General features: G+C 57.7%; 1 protein-coding gene across 8 annotated transcripts in view; it reads left to right on the top strand.

Moving 5' to 3' along the window:
• The window catches only part of MPRIP (myosin phosphatase Rho interacting protein), an 82,560-nt gene that overhangs the window by 14,810 nt on the left and 49,078 nt on the right, over nt 1-18,672 (top strand). The window lies entirely within an intron of this gene.

The raw sequence follows: 18,672 nt of genomic DNA, 5'->3' as shown, positions 1-18,672 counted from the left end.
GTGGGGCTTGATGAGGCCAGGGGGCTCAACCCTCCCCTGACCACCCAGGGCAGCTGATTTGTCCTCCTGGCTGCGGCAGGCCCGTGGGAGGCTGCCCAAGCTTGAGCCTGTGGTGTGGTGCTGATTCTCCCACCCAGGCAAATCCCAAGTGGGGCTCACTGGGCTGTGGGACAGGGATGTGTGGGTACCTGTGTCTGGTGGGTAGGCTGCCTGCAGGGGGGATCTGCCTTGGCCCTCCTGTGAGGGCAGGGGCGAGGGGCCGGGCAGCGGAGGCAGGGCAGCGGGGGCAGCGCTGCTCCAGCTTCCTGCCTCCTTTGTTTGTGTAGCTCCTTGGGGTTCATCCAAGTGTCCTAAATAATTGAAATGTCTCTGCTAGGAGCACTGGGGACTTCTAATGTATTTTTAGTGTCTCAGCAACTTGGCTGTGCACTGGGCTGGTGGTTCATAGCCTACACCACCAGGAGAGGGGCATGTGGCTGGCTGGAGTGGGAAGGTGTCCCAGGCCGAGGGGGAGGGGCAGGGGTGTTAGGAAATGCAATTTTAAATGGGGTTGTTTTTTTTGCTGCTTTGTATCTTGAGGAGGTTGATCTGCCATAGCCATAGTTGGAGGAGGTAGTCACAGCTCCCTCCTCCTCCTCCTCAGGGTCTGACACATGGTGTAAAAACATCCTCCTGACCTTTCTGTGGGTACATCCCTGCGTGGGATCCACACTGCTGTTTGCCCCAGCTCTGCTGAAGGTGATGCCTGGGCACAGCCTCCTCATGGCATGGGATCATCCCCTGCTGTGCTGGCTGGGCTGGGACAGGGGGAAAAGCCACTGAGCAGGAGGAAATGGGGATAGGGGATGTGAGGAGCCAGCCCTGTGCCTACTACACCTCTGGCATTGCTGGCTGGGGGTGCTGGGGGACACTGGCTTCTCCCTGGAGGTGCTTGCCTTTTGTGGCTCTCCATCCCTCCAGCTGTGCCACCTCCTTGTGTCCCACCACCTCTGTGGGCCAAGATGGAGTAACTAGGCTGGAGCCTCACGCAGGAGGTGGCTCTCCCACTTTGAAGCCCATGCAGGCATGGTCTACCCCCAGCTGCTCCCCCTGGGAGCTGGGTGGGTGTCCCCTGGGGGCCTCAACACAGGGTAGCCTCCGGAGCGTGCTGGGAGCTGGGCGGCAGCTGGCTGGAGACCTCCCAGGCAGTTGCAGGCAGGGATTGAATTGCTCTGCCTTCAACCTTTCAGACATTAATTTTGTGGGCTTGGCAATTTCTGCTCTTATTAAAAGTGGAAGGGGAGGGAGGGGTGGGCTTGAGAGGGGAGCCCTGGGCTGGTGATTGCAGCCCCAGCCAGGGGCACTCTGCTCCTTGCTTCTGGGGGGTTGGAGAGCAGGGGGGTGTGGAGGGGTGGCTCAAAGCCTAGCCATGGGCAGAGGAGACCTGGGAGGTCCCCAAAGACATTGGTGTTGTGGTACCCAGAGGCCATGGAACAGGGCAGCCTGGGTGCACAGGAGCCTTTGCTATGGGGTGGGTCATGTTTGGTGTTAGACAAAAGCAATTGGGGCATGGCAGTACCATAGCAGAAGGTGGAGCAATTGGGCATCAGCTGCCCCACTGGCATCCAGCTTCTTCCTGAGGTCTGCCCATGGGTGTGTCTGAGCTGATCCTGAGTCTGCTCTTGGTGGCTGTGATGGGGAGGATGTGCACAGGCTGTGAGCCTTCATCCCCTCAGACCCAGGCAGAGATGCCAGACTTGCTCCCCAGAGGCCTCCTCTTTAACACTGGGTGCTGTTCCTTGGCCAGCACCCAGAGCCTGCGTGGCCACTGGGGATGCCAGCTGGAGCACATCCCCTTCCTCTCCATGGGGAGTGTGCCAGCAGCCATGCCTGCCTCTGCTGAGCCCTGGCTGAGCTGAGCCTGCTCAGACGTGCAGAAATTCCTCCCTCCCAACTGGATGTGGAGGCTGTGTGATTGCTCAGGGTTACCTTCCCATGCTGAACCACCCTTGGTGCTGGCTTGTTCCTGCTGTTTGATAAACCTCCTTGCTGGGCTGGGTGATGTGTGGGGGCTGACATTTCTCTGCAGCAGCTGGAGGATGGCAAAGCCATGACTGCACTGAGCTGAGGGAAGGCAGGAAAGAGTGGGCAGGGAGCTGGGGACAGGATTGGGGACGAGCTGCAGTTGTGAGTGTTTGAGGACATTTGCTCCCTAATCCTGTGGCACTTCCTTGGTTTTCCCAAGAGATATGTTCCCTGCCTGCCAAAAACCCCTAAGCCTTGCCAGATGTGTCCAGAGACTTGTTTTGGAGGTGGCAGGGTCACCCAGAGAGCCCAGAGCTTTGGTACTTCAGGATATTTGAAACTCAAGAGGATAAAGTCCTCAGCCTGTGGGGACACAGCCCTGCCTGGGCTGGGAGGAAGTGTGCTCAGCAAGAGCACTGCCACTGCTGCAGCAGGAGAGCAGCCCAGCACCGTGGTGCCAGGGTGGTTCAGGAGGCTTTGATGGGAGCTGTGGGAGCTGGCACCAGAATAGTGCTGGGTAAGGAGATGGAGCCAGAGAGTGGCAAGTGCAGAGCGTTTGCCTCCTTTTGTTTTGATTGCTGCGATCTAGAATTAGCAGCTGAGGTCTATAAATAGAGCCCTGCTGCGTGGGAACATGCTGGAGAAGCAGTGAGCCTGCAGGAGGGGGTTTGCTGGGATGGAGAGCCCTGTCCCATCCCTCCTGGATCTGTGGGTGGGCACTGGGAGAGCCCTGACCGATCCCTCCTGGACCTGCGAGCGTGCAACGGCCTCAGCGCTGCGTGGGGATGGATACAGCCCTGTGGCTAGAGCAGGGCAGAGAAGAGGGCTTGGATCTCCAGCCCAGCTTCTTAATGACTCATTATGTGCCTGTGGGCCAGGCTTAACCTCTGTGCCTCAGTTTACCCCTCTGCCACCACCCTGGGGCTGGCAGTTGTACTGGGTTGGCATTTTTGCCAGTGCTTTCCCCCAGTGAGAGCTGCATCCTCCCTGGAGATATTTCCCCATCAAGCCAAACCTTTCAGGCACTGCCTGAGACTATGAATTTTGGGTTGGGGCTTTTTTTGTCCCTTTGTGGATGTGAGGCTGAGAGCAGGAAGGTGTTGCAGCCCCTTGCTGGGCTTGCAGCACAGCAGTCCTACTCCTTAGCCAGGAGCTTGGGTGGATCATAGCAGCGCTACCCTCAGTGCGGACGGAGTGGACATCCCTGCTTCATCCTGCAGGGGCTGGGAGGGAGGTCAGGAGGGGGCTGGGAGCTGGTGGGACCAGGGTGGGATGAGGAGTGAGAACAGCCCAGCATCTGGCAATGGTTAGGGGAGCACCAGGACCCCTGGGCCGGGTGTATAAATAGAAGGGGAGAGGCCAGCTCAGAGGTGGGAGGTCTGGTACGGCGCAGGGGGCTGCCAGGTCACATCTGGAGCCCTGCACAGCCCCAGGACCTGCTCCTGGCCACGGCAACTCGAGGGACTGCTCAGTGGGTAGCAAAGGAGAGCGGTGTGTCAGGGGCTGCTGGTGGGGCAGCAGAGGGGGAGGGAGGGAGGGGTGGCTGCCCACCAGGGCTCTGGTGTGCAGATGCAGCCAATTCCTGTTTCCTACTCAAGCCCCCTCCCAAAGCCTCCCTGCTCAGCAGCAGGGAGCGTTGGAGAGCGTCCCCAGCCACAGGGCTGCGCTGCCTTGGTGCTCCTCGCAGCTCCCTCCTTTGTCATCTATATTGTTTTAAGCAGCCAACAATCTGTGCATGTGGGGTTTTTTTTCCTCCCCCCCCCCCCCCCCCCTTTTTTTTCAGATCAAAGCAGTTTACTTCAGTCTTGGCACAGGATGGAAATTCATTGGCAGGGATTAAAACTGAACCTTAAACATCCTGGCCTCTCTGTCCTGACTTTTTCCACACGTTTAAGTGTTTCCAAGCTCTCCCTGCCCCCTCCTCCGTGGGAGCAGCAGTGCTTCACAGGCCCCTGCTTCCCTCCAGCCCGGTGCTTCCCCCCACAGACACGCTTTTGCCAGTGCCTCTGTTTGTCAGATCTTCCAGACTTTCAGTTTCTGTTTAGCATAAAAAGCTTTTGGCTTGAATCAAAACATGTTTCAAATTTAAAGCAAGCTGAAACAGAAAGGGCTGGAGGGGAGCAGCTGTGTGAGAGCCTAACAGTGGCAGGGACTCCCATCCCCATCCCCCTACCCCCCCCCCCCAATTTTTTTCAGGGTCTTGTAGTGGGAGAACTTTCTTCCCAGCTCCTCTGGTTTTTGGTTTGACCTCAGTGGAAGGGGAAAGTGTCCTCTTGCATGGCCACATCCTGCAGTGGTCCAGAGGTGGTTTGTCAGCTGGGGGAATCCTGGTGCTAGTGCCCTGCTGTGACAGTTTAGGCTGTGCCTTTAAGCTGCTCTTCCACCAGTGTGTGCTGTGGAGGAGGAATGGTTCCACCCAGGAGCTCCTGGTCGTGGTTTGGATGGGAAATGATGTAGGATGTGAAGTGGCTGGGGTGGGAGTGATGGGCAGTGGAGCCAGGAAAATAACTGGTGTTTGGTGGGGAGTGAGGTGGGAGGTGGTCTGTGGTCTGTGGTGAGGTTTCACATGGGATGTTTAATGCACATCTCAGAGGTCATTTAATGCACATCTCCGAGGTGATACAGTAGAAATAAGGCTATGTTGGGAAGGATTAGGGAGCAGAGATTCTTTCTCCTCCAGGAGAGCTGGGCAGGAAAAGAGCACACCTCAAGCCAGGGTGCAGGGGAGAGGGAACAAAGCAGATCCCTGTAGCTGCTCTGCAGGGAGCAGAGCCAGTGGTGGTGGTTCCTGATGGAGCTTGGAGATCTTTGGCAGATTTGTTGTAGTGTAATTTTTCAATGCTACTTTGGGGCAGGAAAAACAAATCCATGAACCTACAGGGAGCCCTGGGAGCTCTTTCCCCAGGACATGGCTGAAGCCAAGGCCCAGCAGCCTTGGAGGGGTTGGTAGGATATGCAGATCCTCATTTGGTGCTCTAACATTCATGTCTTGCTTGCTGGTCCACTGGGGTTGGCTGTGGGGGTCCCATACAGTGGCTTCACAGGGCTTTGTGTCCTCCCTTTTCTGTCTGCTCCAAGTCCCAGTTGCTGCTGGGGATGGATCCTGCTGCCAAGATGCCTGTGGGCACCTCCACAAACTGTTCCCTACCCTATTTTATTGTGCCTCTTGTAGTCTGGTTTTGGGGGGGGTTTGGTGGCCAAGAGAAAGGTTGGGGGAGCAGGGAAGGGCTCCTCTAAGGATGACTCCAACACCAACCCTGGCACCTGGGTCCGTGGGCAGGGACATCACAGGGGCCTCAAAAGTGCTTTCTGTGAGTTGGGGTGGATGGAGCTGGCTGGGTTTGTTCCCATCCTGAGTATGGGTGGAGGACACTGAGGTCTGTCCAGGCTCCCTGAGAAGGATGTTTGGTGCTTGTAGGACCCACTTGGGGCAGGCCCCAGTGTGAACCAAACCATGGTGGGAGGTTGGGGAGTTAACAGAAAGCAAGAGGATGAAAGCAGGGTTGGGAGGGCTGGGTGCAGCCAGCGACCTCCTAATGAACGAGCAGCTTTGATGACCTGGCCCAGGTGCTTCCTTCCTGGAAACAACACAGCCCCTATTGTCTTCTGCTGGGTGAGCTGCAAAGCTGGAATTGCACTTACCCAGAGCAGAGAGAACAGGTTCAAGTGGCTTTGTCCTTTCTGCTTTTTCCCTGCTCCTCCATCTCTTGAGACCTAGCAAAGATGTTTGTGCAGAAGATGTGGGCAAGGGCAGTAAGGGCAGTGAGCTGGGTTTGAACTTGCCTCTCTGCAGTGTGTTGAAGGCAGAGTGGTGCAGGTGACTGCAGCAGCTGGAGCTGCTTCTTCATGGCTTCTGCAAGCCTGAGCGCCATGGCCTCCAGCCTGGCTGCAGGCTCTCAGTGGCAGAAAGATCTGTGGTCTGCTGTGAAGCATTAATGCAGAAATCAAACCTGCCTCTGATGGTGTTTAGCAAGGAAGATGTCAGAGCTGGGGCTGCAGTGGCACAGCTGATGCTGAGCACCACTGGGCTCCACTGCTGTTCCCTCCCTCCACCTGGGCCCTGCCTTTCCTCTGTGTCCCACCGTGCTGTAAACGTCTAACAGAGTGCAGCAGTCCAGCAACAGCCCCCAGTGCCACAGCAGGGAGTGACAGATGGTAGCAGTGGGGTTTGCTGCAGGCAGTTCCTTTTTATCCTCTCCCCCCCCTCCAGTTTTCTTCCTAGTGAAGGCAGCAGGAGCTCTGCTCTGCTCCTTGCTGTGGTGGGTGCCCAATCCCAGCTGCCTGCAAGGCCAGGGCAGTGCTGCCCTCCTGAGCATCCCCTGGTTCCTGGGTGGCCTCCTCCATCCACAGAGACCTGAGTGACCAACCCACCCCAGGAACCACCAATCCCACAGCTCTTTTGCCTTGCTGTTGCTTGGTGCCAGAGAGGGGAGGTGTGAGCTGAGATGCCTGCAGCCCAGCCCCACACCTGCCAGCTGCACAGCGTGGTGCTGGGGATGAGCTGGGGTTTAATTCTTCCCAGCTGAGGTGGGTGAGGACCACCATGGGGGATGTGGGCTATGGGCTGGGCAGCAGCAGACAATAGCACCCCTTTTGCCAGTGCTCAGAGGAATCTCAGCATCTGGGGGGCTGGCTCGTTGCTGAGTGGCACTGGGGGTAGCCTGGGCTGGCCTGGTGGCACTCAGTGCCGTGAGCCCCTCGGGGGCAGCTCGCAGAGGAGGGACAGAGGATGTGAACCCAGCCAGGCCGCAAAGCCTCTCCGAAAAGCAAAGCCTGCTCCCCCTTTTGCTCCCCCCGGCAGGGATCCTGCATTCATTGATTGTTGACATGACAGATGTGGGCTGGAGAAAGGCACCGGCGGCTTCTGGCAGGGGAGGAAGGGGCTGTGGAGGAGGGGGGGGTTGGGGGTGCTCTGCAAGCTGAGATGCCGATTACCAGGGGCAGCAAATCGCTTGCAGCTGCCTGTGCTCAACACTCTCTTTGTGGTGCTCTCAGCCACTCTCTGGACACAGCTATTTTTAATTTCCCCAAGCGTGTGCACAAAGCACAGGGGGGGCTGGGGGGGGGGCGATGCTGCTGGCCTCCCCCTTTCCTGCCCCCTGCTCCCACCCACTTCCCAGCTTCCTCCCAGCCCCTGGGGAGTGAGGGGAGCTGCACTCTTCCCCCCTCCCCTCCCCCTTCTTTCTTTTTTTTCCCTTCCTATTCTGTGGGTCTTCCTTGGGAGCCAGCCTTGGCTTGCCCCTGCTCTGCAGCCAGTGTGTGGTGTGTGTGGGGCTGGGAAAATGCAGGAGTAAATAAATACACAATTAGGCAGGCGTCCAGCCATGGAGGGGAGGGGGGCACGGGGGGGGGGGGTGCTGAAAAAAAGAGGCTCCAGCCAAATTTTGGAATGCCTGAGAAAGGGTTTGGAGCCATGGGCGAGCGTGGGCTTCCCACCACTGCCCCCCTCCCCATGGAGAAGGGGCAACTGTGCCCCCCCCCGGGGGGGGATGAGGTAGCAGGGGGGCAGCTCCCAGCGCTACTCTGGAGGAGGGTTCTCCCCCCTGCTCCCCCTCCCCATCTCATACAGTCCCAGGACAAAGCATGTTTGTGCTGGAGGGGAGATGAGGGGGGTGTGTGTGTGTGTAGGGGTGTTGGGGTATGTGTGGTGTAATGTGGGGGTGGGGGGTGTATATGTGTGTGGGGGTGGGGGTGGTGAGTGTGTGTGTGCATGTGGGGTGGTGTGTGTGTGGTGGTGGTGGGGTGTGTGTGTGCATGGGGTAGGGTGTGTGTGGGGGGTGGTGGTGGTGGGGTGTGTGTGTGTGCAGGGGATGGTGTGTGTGTGTGGTGGTGGGTGTGTATGTGTGTGTGCAGGGGATGGTGTGTGTGTGTGTGGTGGTGGGGTGTGTGTGTGTGCAGGGGATGGTGTGTGTGTGTGTGTGGTGGTGGGGTGTGTGTGTGTGCAGGGGATGGTGTGTGTGTGTGGTGGTGGGTGTGTATGTGTGTGTGCAGGGGATGGTGTGTGTGTGTGGTGGTGGGTGTGTATGTGTGTGTGCAGGGGATGGTGTGTGTGTGTGTGGTGGTGGGGTGTGTGTGTGTGCAGGGGATGGTGTGTGTGTGTGTGTGGTGGTGGGGTGTGTGTGTGTGCAGGGGATGGTGTGTGTGTGTGGTGGTGGGTGTGTATGTGTGTGTGCAGGGGATGGTGTGTGTGTGTGGTGGTGGGTGTGTATGTGTGTGTGCAGGGGATGGTGTGTGTGTGTGTGGTGGTGGGGTGTGTGTGTGTGCAGGGGATGGTGTGTGTGTGTGTGTGGTGGTGGGGTGTGTGTGTGTGCAGGGGATGGTGTGTGTGTGTGGTGGTGGGTGTGTATGTGTGTGTGCAGGGGATGGTGTGTGTGTGTGGTGGTGGGTGTGTATGTGTGTGTGCAGGGGATGGTGTGTGTGTGTGTGGTGGTGGGGTGTGTGTGTGTGCAGGGGATGGTGTGTGTGTGTGTGTGGTGGTGGGGTGTGTGTGTGTGCAGGGGATGGTGTGTGTGTGTGGTGGTGGGTGTGTATGTGTGTGTGCAGGGGATGGTGTGTGTGTGTGGTGGTGGGTGTGTATGTGTGTGTGCAGGGGATGGTGTGTGTGTGTGTGGTGGTGGGGTGTGTGTGTGTGCAGGGGATGGTGTGTGTGTGTGTGTGGTGGTGGGGTGTGTGTGTGTGCAGGGGATGGTGTGTGTGTGTGGTGGTGGGTGTGTATGTGTGTGTGCAGGGGATGGTGTGTGTGTGTGGTGGTGGGTGTGTATGTGTGTGTGCAGGGGATGGTGTGTGTGTGTGTGGTGGTGGGGTGTGTGTGTGTGCAGGGGATGGTGTGTGTGTGTGTGTGGTGGTGGTGTGTGTGTGCAGGGGGTGGTGTGTGTGTGCAGGGGGTGATGTGCATGGGGGGGGTGTGGTGGTGGGGGGGTGTGTGTGCATGGAGGGGTGTGTGGTGGTGGGGTGTGTGTGTGTGCAGGGGGTGATGTGCATGGGGGGTGTGTGGTGGGGGGTGTGTGTGTGCAGGGGGTGATGTGCATGGGGGGTGTGTGGTGGGGGTGTGTGTGTGCAGGGGGTGATGTGCATGGCGGGGGGTGTGGTGGTGGGGTGTGTGTGTGTGCAGGGGATGGTGTGTGTGTGTGTGTGTGGTGGTGTGTGTGTGTGTGCAGGGGATGGTGCGTGTGCCTCAGCCAGCCCCCAGCACGCTCCTGCCCCGGCCCCAAAGCAAACCCTGCCCCAAAGCCAACTCTGCCAGCGGCTTTGTGGGGCCGGGAGCCGAGCCGTGCACTCTGCTCAAGCAGCAACATGGTTTGGGGTTAATAAATTACCTATTTGCCCTCCTTGTCTCTCTGCTGGGGTAAGCATTAGTGAATATGATATTTCTGGCTTCCCCCAGCCATGCATTATTCATCAGGCTCAGGGCCTGTGAAAGGGACATTGTCAGGTTCAGGCTTGCGTGGAGAGGGAGCCCAGGCCTTCGGCTGGGGTTTGTGCAGGGCTTTGCTCAGGCTTGGTGAATGCAGGGTGGGTTGGGTTTTTTTTTTGGCTGGAGCATTCTACCTTTTGTCCACCCTGTGCTGAGGGATTTCTGCTGCAAAGTGAGATTCCCCAGGCAGGCTTTATTATGGGTGCTGCTCACTGAGTTATGGTGGGCTACGAGATACGGAAGGCAAGGGGGGGGAAGCCAGGAGAATCCTGCTTGTCCCTCACTGCTCCCAGCTGACAGAGCCTGGGAGGGCTTCTGCTGATGCCTATTTTGCAGGACCTCTTTATCTTACCCCATTCCTTCAGAGCTTGGCAGAGGCTCAGGCTGAAGTCTGACTGCAGGTAGGCAGCAAGGTAAAGCAGCCAGGCTGTCCTGCTGGCAGTTTAAAGTTACCACAGGGGCATCACGTGCAGAGCAGCTGAGTGCTACCCTTCACCTCCTTCCTGCAGCATCCAGGAGCTGAGCTCTCTGGGATGTCATCAGGCCTTGCACCCTGCCACCCACCCCAGGCAGCATGGCTCCTCTGCCACCTCTCCTGCTTTCCAAGGAGAGCATGGCCCAGGAGCAGAGGAGCTTGGGCTGCTCCAGGGGCTGGGGACAGCTGGGGAAGGCTTCCACCTACCTGGGAGAGTTTGGTTTACCCCCCATGTTTTTCTGGCTCACATCCCAGGGCCATGCCATTGCATCCCTTGCTGCCACTGCATCTCTTGCTGTGGGACTACAAGGATGTAGCCCTGAGGGTCCCTGCTTTCACATGCCCCGAGCCCTGGGTGCTGTGGCTTCAAGTGCTGTAGGTCTCCCTGATTTTATGGGCAAACATTGCCCTGGAGGCCTGCAGTGAGACCATGGGGCTGCTGCTCTGTACCCATGCTTGCAGTGCTCCCTTTGCCATGGGTGACAGAGTCCCTGAGGAGAGGAGGGCAGGGGGGACAGGAGTGCAGGTTGATTTTAGACATGCCCCAGCAGCAGCCTGAGCTTGGGTGGGATTTCCAGCCGTGGTGATGATGGGGAGAAAGGGGGTGGGTGCTTGGAGCACACCCAGCCTTGGCCCTTTCCTCCTGGTTTCCATTCTGCAGCCACATCAGTGAGGTCCCAGCAGATCACTGGGGCACTGGGGAGCTACTGGGATATAATTAGGGTTTTGATTCACTTTCCTGGCTGCTTTCCCATTAGGGGGAGGAGCAGTGGGGATTATGGATGGAGCAGATGTGTGGAGGAAGGGGATGTTTGGCTTGCAGGGGCAGTTAATGCCATGCACAGGCCAGTGCTGAAGGGTGAATTCTATTGTCCCAGGCATGGGGGATGGAGAAACCTCCTGGGCTCATCCCTCAGAGGTTGACCAGCCCCAGATTACTCCTCTCTGCTGGAGCCAAACAACTGCTTCCAAAGGAGAGGTTGCAGGGAGTGCTCCTGAGGGCAGCTCGTTGCCATGAACTTGCTCCTCTCCCTGAACTCCTGTGCAAGTGTGAGAGCCAGATGGAAGCAGCAGCTGTAGGGAGAAAATGCTGCTCCCCAGGACGTGGGGGCAGCCCCAGCAGCCTTTGTCCCTGCCTGTGGCAGGCACTCAAAGCACTTTTCCCCCTGGGTGCCATTTGCCTTTGAACCCAGTGGTGCCTGCCCAGCCAGGATGCCTCTTTGCTGTCTGCGTTGGTGCTGCCACTGCACCTTGCAGGTGGCAGCAAAGCCCAACTCCAGGTGTTGCTGGGTTGTCTCCTTGCCCTGGCACAGTTACATGTGGCTGTTGGGAGCTTTCCTCCTGAGAATTGCCTTTCTGGGCCCCTTCCATTTTATGCCGTAAGGGAGGATGGCCAACAGTTAAGGGGTTGGAAAATACTCTCTGGCTGTTGCCTTGGCTTCTGGGAAGGGCTGCAGAGTCCAAGCTTGCCTGGAAGCTGTTGGGAGCAGCACAGAGCAGAAGAGGTCTGAGGTTCTGTGCTGGGGTGAGGCATGGGGTGTAGGATGTGGCTGCTGCTTGGTTACCCAATCCAACCTCTTCTGCTTGGTTTGTCCCTCACACCTCGAGCTGCACCCCCTGGGAGCCTGGCCCTGTGGTATTCCCAGCCCAGCAGGAAGCTCTGCAAGGCAGTCAGAGCAGCCCTGGGGAGTAATGAGATTTCCAGACCAATTCAGCCAGATTTAGGAACTTCCAGTGAAGCATCTGCACCCGTGGGAGCTGCCCAAACCTCCGGTGGGCCTGCTGCTGCTGACCCCTGGGCTGCCCCTCACCTCCTCTGCAGTTGTCTTGGCCACAAGGGAGCTGCCTTTACTCCCTGGCAGCGAATCTTCAGTTCAGCTGAGCCCCAAAGAAGCCAAACTGGGGAGAAACCACAGCCATGGCCCTGTTTGGCTGAAGCTGGCTGGAGTGGGTCTAGGGCTGTGTGAGAGTGTTCAGCAGGGCTGTGCTGAGAGGCTTCTGCTGGCTTTGGCCATCCTGAGGTGGTGCTTTCCTTCCTTTGCATTTTTGTGTTTTAGTGAAAAAGAATCTGGTTCATACAGAACTGGAAGGGTTTTCTTTCCTCTTTCTTCTACTGGGACAGCAGGAGATGGCTTCCATTTTATTTGCTCCTTTACTGTGGGAAGCACTTGCTGGTTTTCACCTTGCTCTCTCTGCACTGCATGGCATAGTGCAGGGCCTTAAATTATCCAGAGCTCAAGACAATGGCTGTGGGAGGCAGCTTTGCACAGCTGTGGCTGGATGAGTGGCCTGGTCTGTTGTGTGTTTGCTCTGATTCCTCTGCTTGGATGTATTTATAGGAGAGGTTGTGGGGTAGCTGGAGACTGAGACCCATCCCTCCCTCCGTTCTAGGCTGAAGGCAAGGAGGATTCAGTTGGGGAGGTATGGGGCTTTGGTTGGCTTGATCCACTGCTTTCCTTGGATGGCTCTCACTTTGACCATGCTTCTCTTTGATGGTTCAGGCAGCAGCCATAGCTCCTTCCACAGTCCCTTCTCTCCTCCTGGGTTTCCAGTCTTAATCCTCATGAGTGTCTCTCCACAGTCCTGTTTGGGGTGCCACATGCAGCACCATGGCCTCACATGGCTCAACCAGTGCCTGGTTTCTGTGTGCCCTGCAGCACACCTCCATGCTGCAAGGCTGGTGGCACCTTGAGTGGCCCTTGCCCATGGTGGGAGTTGCCTGTAGGTCCTTGGGAGTCGCTCCAGCAGCGCTTGGTGCTGTAAATCAAAGCCCACATCAGCTGCAGCTGTTTTCCCTTTTTGCCAGAAGCCTGGCTCTGAAATTGAGCAGTGAGTGAGCTCTGCCCTGGGATTGTTTCCTCAGGTTTTTCCCAAGGTGTGAAGCCCTGTCCATAGCCAATGTCTGGGCAGATGCTCAGGCTGTTCCCCTCCTGTCTATGAAACAGAAATCCAGGTCTAGCTGGGCTTGAGCAGGGCTTGGGTGTCTGGCCGACACGAGCGGAGACAGCCCTGCCTCCATCCAGGCTTTACTCCTCATGGGCTGTCTCCAAAACTGGCATCACCATGTCTGTGACCATCTCTGTGTGGGGGTTACCCCATGGGCCCTGCTGTGCTGATGTGGTCTCTGCTGTTTTGGTGCAGCCCTTTGCTCCTGGGCAGGCCGTGGCAGCCGCGGAGCGTTTGTGTGCCTGGCAGTGTGCGGTGCAGGGACCTCCTGGGGCTTCTCTCCTACACCGAGGGGGTGGAGGCTAAACTTGACAAGGCCCATTTGGCACAGGGCAATTTAAAATTCAAATGCCAAGATGCAAATGCAGCCTGCCTTTCCTTCCCACCCCCAAAGCACTGCCTTCCCTCTCCAGGCAACTCGCCCGCCGTGGCCCCTGCACCAAGCTCTGCTCCCTGGCTGTCTGTGCCATCCTGCTCTGTGGTCCCACCAGGCTTTTGCCACCATGCTGATTACCATGGCAGCTCACTGGGGCACTGCAGATCCTTGCTTCCCCTTTGGCTGGGCTCCTGTTTGCCTGAGCTTCAGGACATGGGGAAGATGCCACCCTGGCAGCTGTGAGCAGATGGGGTCAGATCTGTATTCACATACTCCTCCCATCCCTCTCTTAGGAGGGGAGGAGGGCATTCTGCATTTTCAATGCATTTAAATCCCAGAGAACAAGAGGGAAGAGGAATCCTTGGGATTTCAGGGCTGCAAGATGGTGCCCTCAGCACGGGGTGGCTGGCAAGCGCCCATGCAAGGCTTGGCTTCTGCTTTGGTCCCTAAAGAGCCTAGGTATGGCTTGAGCAGTTGCTCCAAGCTGGGCTTTTGCTTTAGAGCCCAAAAAGCAAGGGTGGTGGCTTGAAGCAGGCCCTCGACCCCCATCGTGGTGGGACCTTGCTCTTGCTCCTGTTGTGGTGCCAGCGTCCTCTGCGTCTTCTATTTCCTCTTCCTCTCCAGCAGCCTGGGATGTGGAGCATGTGTGTGCACAGGTGAAACCTCCCCTGAAGGGCTCCTGGATTTGGGGCTGCTCCTGAGGACCTAGAGGGTCAGATCCCAGCACTGAGGGAGGTTGCCCCCACTTGGTGACCACCAGCAGGTTTGCTGCCCCTCCCTGCCGAGCGCTGGCGGCTGTGTCAGGACGGGGTACGACCAGCCCCAAGGTGCACAGGCTCCTCAAAGGCCTTTCAGCAGGAAAGAGGTTAACAGGAAGGAGGCAGGCTAGGCCCTGGCTGCCAGCTCCCGACCCGCTTTGGGGTGGGGAGCAGCTGGGAGCCACAAGAGCCGTGCAAAAATGGCCATATAAGGCCAGGAGGAGCCAGCTCCAGCCTGCTGCGCAGCCCCGGCTGGGCTCGCTCAGCGCCGGCACACGCTCCCCGCATGGGTGCCCGTGGGGAGGGGGCTCTGAATAGCATGCATGTCCTCAGAGGTGCTACATGGGCACCCATGGGTGCTGCCTGTGCCTTGCTGAGGTGGCATTGGGTGGGAGAGGAGCCTGGGGGGGGTGCTTGCAGCAAGCTCCTGGCCAGGTCAGAGGCAGCTGGCAGCCTTGCTCACTGTTTAGACTCGCTGTCTGTGGACATAAACAGCAGCTCCGCTTGAAAGTGGCCCCTGGCTGAACTCTCCTGCCCAACCCCTGCACTTCACCCCCTCCTCAAACTGCTCCCAGTGAAGAAAATTCCTTCCCCCTGCCCGATGTGGAGCTGATGATGTTTTATCTCCTGGTAGAGGCTCAGGAGGGCTCTCCAGGGGTCAGGTGTGCATGGGACTTGGAACCAATCCTCCAGACTCACCTCCCTGAGCCACTTCCTTGGGGAGGGTGACCTGAGGCTATGGTGAGCTCCTCCAGCAAGACAAATTCCAGGGAGCTGTCTGTTAGTGCCTGTGATGAGCAGAGCAGGCAGGGGCCAGCAGTGTGATGGGGCAGTGTCATGGCACTCATCCAGCCATGGGTAAAGGTTTGGTGTTTCTACATCGCTGGCTGCACACCCAGGCAGGTGCCTTGTCCCCTCCTCATGGTGGCACAGGGTGCCTGCTGTTGGCACTGCCAGCTGGGTGCAGCATGTGTCTCTGTCTGAAAGGAGCCTTCTGACTGGGTGGAGAGTCCAAGCAGCAGTGAGATCTGGGGGCATCTCGCCCTCTGCCTTGCCCAAGGGTGCATGCAGGGGTGCAGGAGCACACGTGTTGCTTGGTAACTCCATTGCATTCTCTTGCCCCTGGTCAAAACTTGCTTTTCTATGGCCTGGTGTGCAGCCTGAGCAAGCTGGAGGTTTCCCAGTGGCTTCACTGAGTGTTAGCTGCTGATGGAAGAAGGCTGCAGGGGGGAAGGATGTGCTCAGGTGGCTACAAAAGCTACCTGTCTCCTGCTTGGATGGCACAGGGAGAGGAGAGAGCTGGGGGACAGCAGGGATGGATTCTTGCTGCCTGCAGGCAGGTGTAGGAGCACAACCTTGTGCTCCCCTTCAAAGGGTGACTTTTCCAGTCCATGCTTTGGCAAAGCTCACAGAGGTCATTTCCAAGAGCCTTTGTCTAATCTAATAAATCCAGGATGCTCAGCCTGTCAGCTGATCTATAAGTGTAACAAAATCTGCCTGCCCCGGAGCCCCGGCTGCCTCGCGGCCGTATCGATAGCCTCCTGCCTAGTGGCAGGCAGCCTAAAAGGCTCATTAAAGCCCTGCTGCTGTGCCAGCCATGCTTGTCTGGTGCCTCAGCAGCTCAGGCATGCTCTGGTGGCCACCTCACCAGCAGGCTCTGAGCCACCCAGCGCCAGCAGCAGAGCCAGCTCCAGTGTGGATGCAGTGCATCCCCAGCTGGGCACTGGGGAGGCCATGTGCAGCTGAAAAGGGAGCTCCTCGTGGCTTTCCTGTGGTGGTCTCTGGGTGGGAATGATGGAGGTGCCAGGAGCCCAAGCTGCACTGCTGCTCTCACCCAAGGCATGGCTGTCTCCATATTGCTCTGATGTGTCCATAGTGATATGGCAGCTGGGACTGCTTGTGTTGGAAGGGACATTTAAAGGGCATCCAGTCCACCCCCCTGCAGCCAGCAGGGACATCTCCAACTGGAACAGGGTACTCAGGGCCCCAGACACCCTGACCTGGAGTGGTTTCAGGGATAGGGCATCTCCCACCTCTCTGGGCAACTTGGGCCAGTGTCTCACCACCCTCATTGTGAAATATTTCTCCCTCTTTTCCTTTCAAACCATCACTCTTTGTCTTGTCACAGCAGTTCCTGCTAAAAGGTCTGTCCCCATCTTTCTTACAGACCCCCTTTAAGTGCTGAGAGGCCACCAAAAGGTCTCCTTGGAGCCTTCTCTTCCCCAGGCTGAACAAACCCAGCTCTCTCAGCCTGTCCTCACAGCAGGGCGCTTCCAGCCCTCCCGTCCATTCTTGTAGCCTCCTCTGGACCCTCTCCAATAGGTCCCTGTCGCTTTGGGGCTCAGGGCTCCAGAGCTGGCCCCAGCACTGGAGCTGGGCTCTCAGCAGTCGAGTAGAGCATGATTGTCTGCATGTTGCTCAGCTGTGCCCATGCCACGATCCAGCCAAGATCCCCCCCAGGACCAGCCGAGCCCAGGGCCCCTGAAGCAAGCGCAGTGGCTGCCTCGCAGAGCGCTGGGAAAGAGCAGCCAGCTCCTTGCAGCCACCCTCATGAATATTTGAAGGCAAAGAATTAACATTTGTCAAGAAGCACTTATGGAGGCAGCGTGGATGGCTCCTCCTCAGGCACTTCAGGCTCGCTGCTGCTCCCAGAGTGGTGCTGGGAGCCAGGGCAGAGCCTGTGCAGCCTTGTGGTGGAGTGGGATGGCAGAGCCACGATCTCCCCTCCCCGGGCTGGCTGGGCCCCGGTGCCAAGGCAACCAGCTTGCCATGCCAGAGAGACAAATGGTTGTGGCTCTTTTCTTTTCTTCTTCTTTTTAGTTTTTTTCCCCTTTTCTTTTTTTTTTTCCCTTCCCCTCCTGGTTCTTGGCAGAAAGTAAAATGTCCCTTTTGTTTGGTTGCCTCCTCCCCCTGCCCCATCGCCTTTCTTTAAAGGTTGTGTTCCAGATTTCATCAACCCACGTTGTGTAACAGCCCTGGAGAGCAGTGTGGGCATTGGCTGTGTCCCACCAAGGCCCTGGCAGAGCTGCTTCTCGGGAGCTTGACCCCACGGGGTTACCTGCTCACAAAACATCTTGGGTCCAGTTGCTGAGTAAAGCTCTGTTGGGTTTTGGGCTGAGCTGCTGTCGTGGCACCTGTAGGGAAGATGCTTGGAGAAAATGTGGAGGTTTTGGAGTCTAAAGCCTGTATTTCTACCTCAGCCCTGCAAAAGCATATGGAAATGAGGGACTCCTGCAGATAACCCCTGTTGGCTTGCAGGCATCAGCCCCTGCACCTGGGAGTTCACTGCCCCGGGGAGCATCCAGCACTGTGCATCCTGCTGCAGCACATGGATCTCCCCAGCAATGCCCTGCTTGGGATTTCTCCCTCTGGGCCTGTAAGAGGTTCCTTCTTTTTCCTTCCCCTCTTTTCCACTGTGTCAGGTGGCAGCTGCTACAGTTGCTGGACCCTGAATCCTAGGAGCATCCATCCCAAGGTCCTGAGAGCATCTTGAGGCTGCTGGAGTTGTGGATGTGACTCAGAGCATGGCATGACTCATGTCCTGGGCACCCAGGAAGGGGGAGGAGGAGGACAGAGTACCATAGGCTTTGTGTAGTATGGAGAGGGAGACTGTGAGCACGTGTGTGTGTAAATACCAGAGGGAAACAGCAGCAGGATTGTTTCTTGGCTGTGGTTCCTCTGCTGACACTGGCAGTGTGGAGAGCTGTAGCTGCTCAGATGGTGGGGGTCCAGCCTTCTCTGTGCTCCGAGGTGGCCAGTGCCACCAAGGAGAGCTGCTGCTCTTGATGGTGCTCCTAATGGTGACCTCGAATGGTGCACCCTGCTGTGCTTCCACTCCTCCCCCAGTTTAAAGACACCGATCCGCTCACGGGGTAGCTGTGTGCTCCATCCCCTTGAGAGCAGCCCGGGAAATGGCACAGGCAGGGCCAGCACTTGGGGACAAGGCTGTCTCTGAGCCTGGGGACTGGCAGAAGGAAGGGCAGGGAGCTGAGCCTGAGCGTCCACTCGCGTCTCACCCAGACACCAAGCCTCCCTGTGGCCCCAGGTCTGATGATGGGTTTGACCTTGTATCAGAGCAGCTGCTCTTCAAAGGGCTGCTCGGAGTCTCAGCCTTGTTATTGTTTTGGCGTCTGCTGGGTAGCACCTCCCTGCTTGTGCATTCATCTATTCCCTTCCAATTGCCGGAGCCACGCAGTCCTCACCTGACCTGGGACCAGCCTGGGGATCAACTCTCTCCTTCCCCAGGGATCCCCATCCCCAGGAAACCCCTCAGTGCAGGCACGGGTGCTCTGAGGGGGAGAAGGGCTGAGTGTGTCCTCATCTCCTGCCACAGAGCCTCTCCCCTGTTCCCATAGCACAGCTGTGGCACACAAGGGCCATTGCTGTTCTCCTGGCTCCTGCCAGCTCCTGTGCTGGGGATCCCTGACTGTTTGTGAGGTGTTCCTGGGGTGCAGTGCCCAAGCCCTGTCCTTTCCCTCTGTGGAGCTCGAGTGTGTGCCCTCCTGTTCCCACCCAACACCATCTGCATCTCCCCGTGCTTCAAAGCGCCTTGCGCTGCCTAGAGAAGGAATTAAATGGTGCAAAGGAATTTACATCCTGAGTGAGCAAGACAGCTGGTCTGTCAGGTTTCATCTGCTGCTGAGAGGTGGAGGGGGTGCCATGGGGTGGAGGGTTTGTCCCTGGTGCCTGTCCTGCCCCC

The sequence above is a fragment of the Melanerpes formicivorus genome, unplaced genomic scaffold (genome assembly GCF_026170545.1).
Source record: "Melanerpes formicivorus ecotype bairdi unplaced genomic scaffold, bMelFor1.0.p_v2 SCAF_14, whole genome shotgun sequence".
NCBI lineage: Eukaryota > Metazoa > Chordata > Aves > Piciformes > Picidae > Melanerpes > Melanerpes formicivorus.
This window is presented reverse-complemented; position numbering and strand designations above follow the sequence as displayed.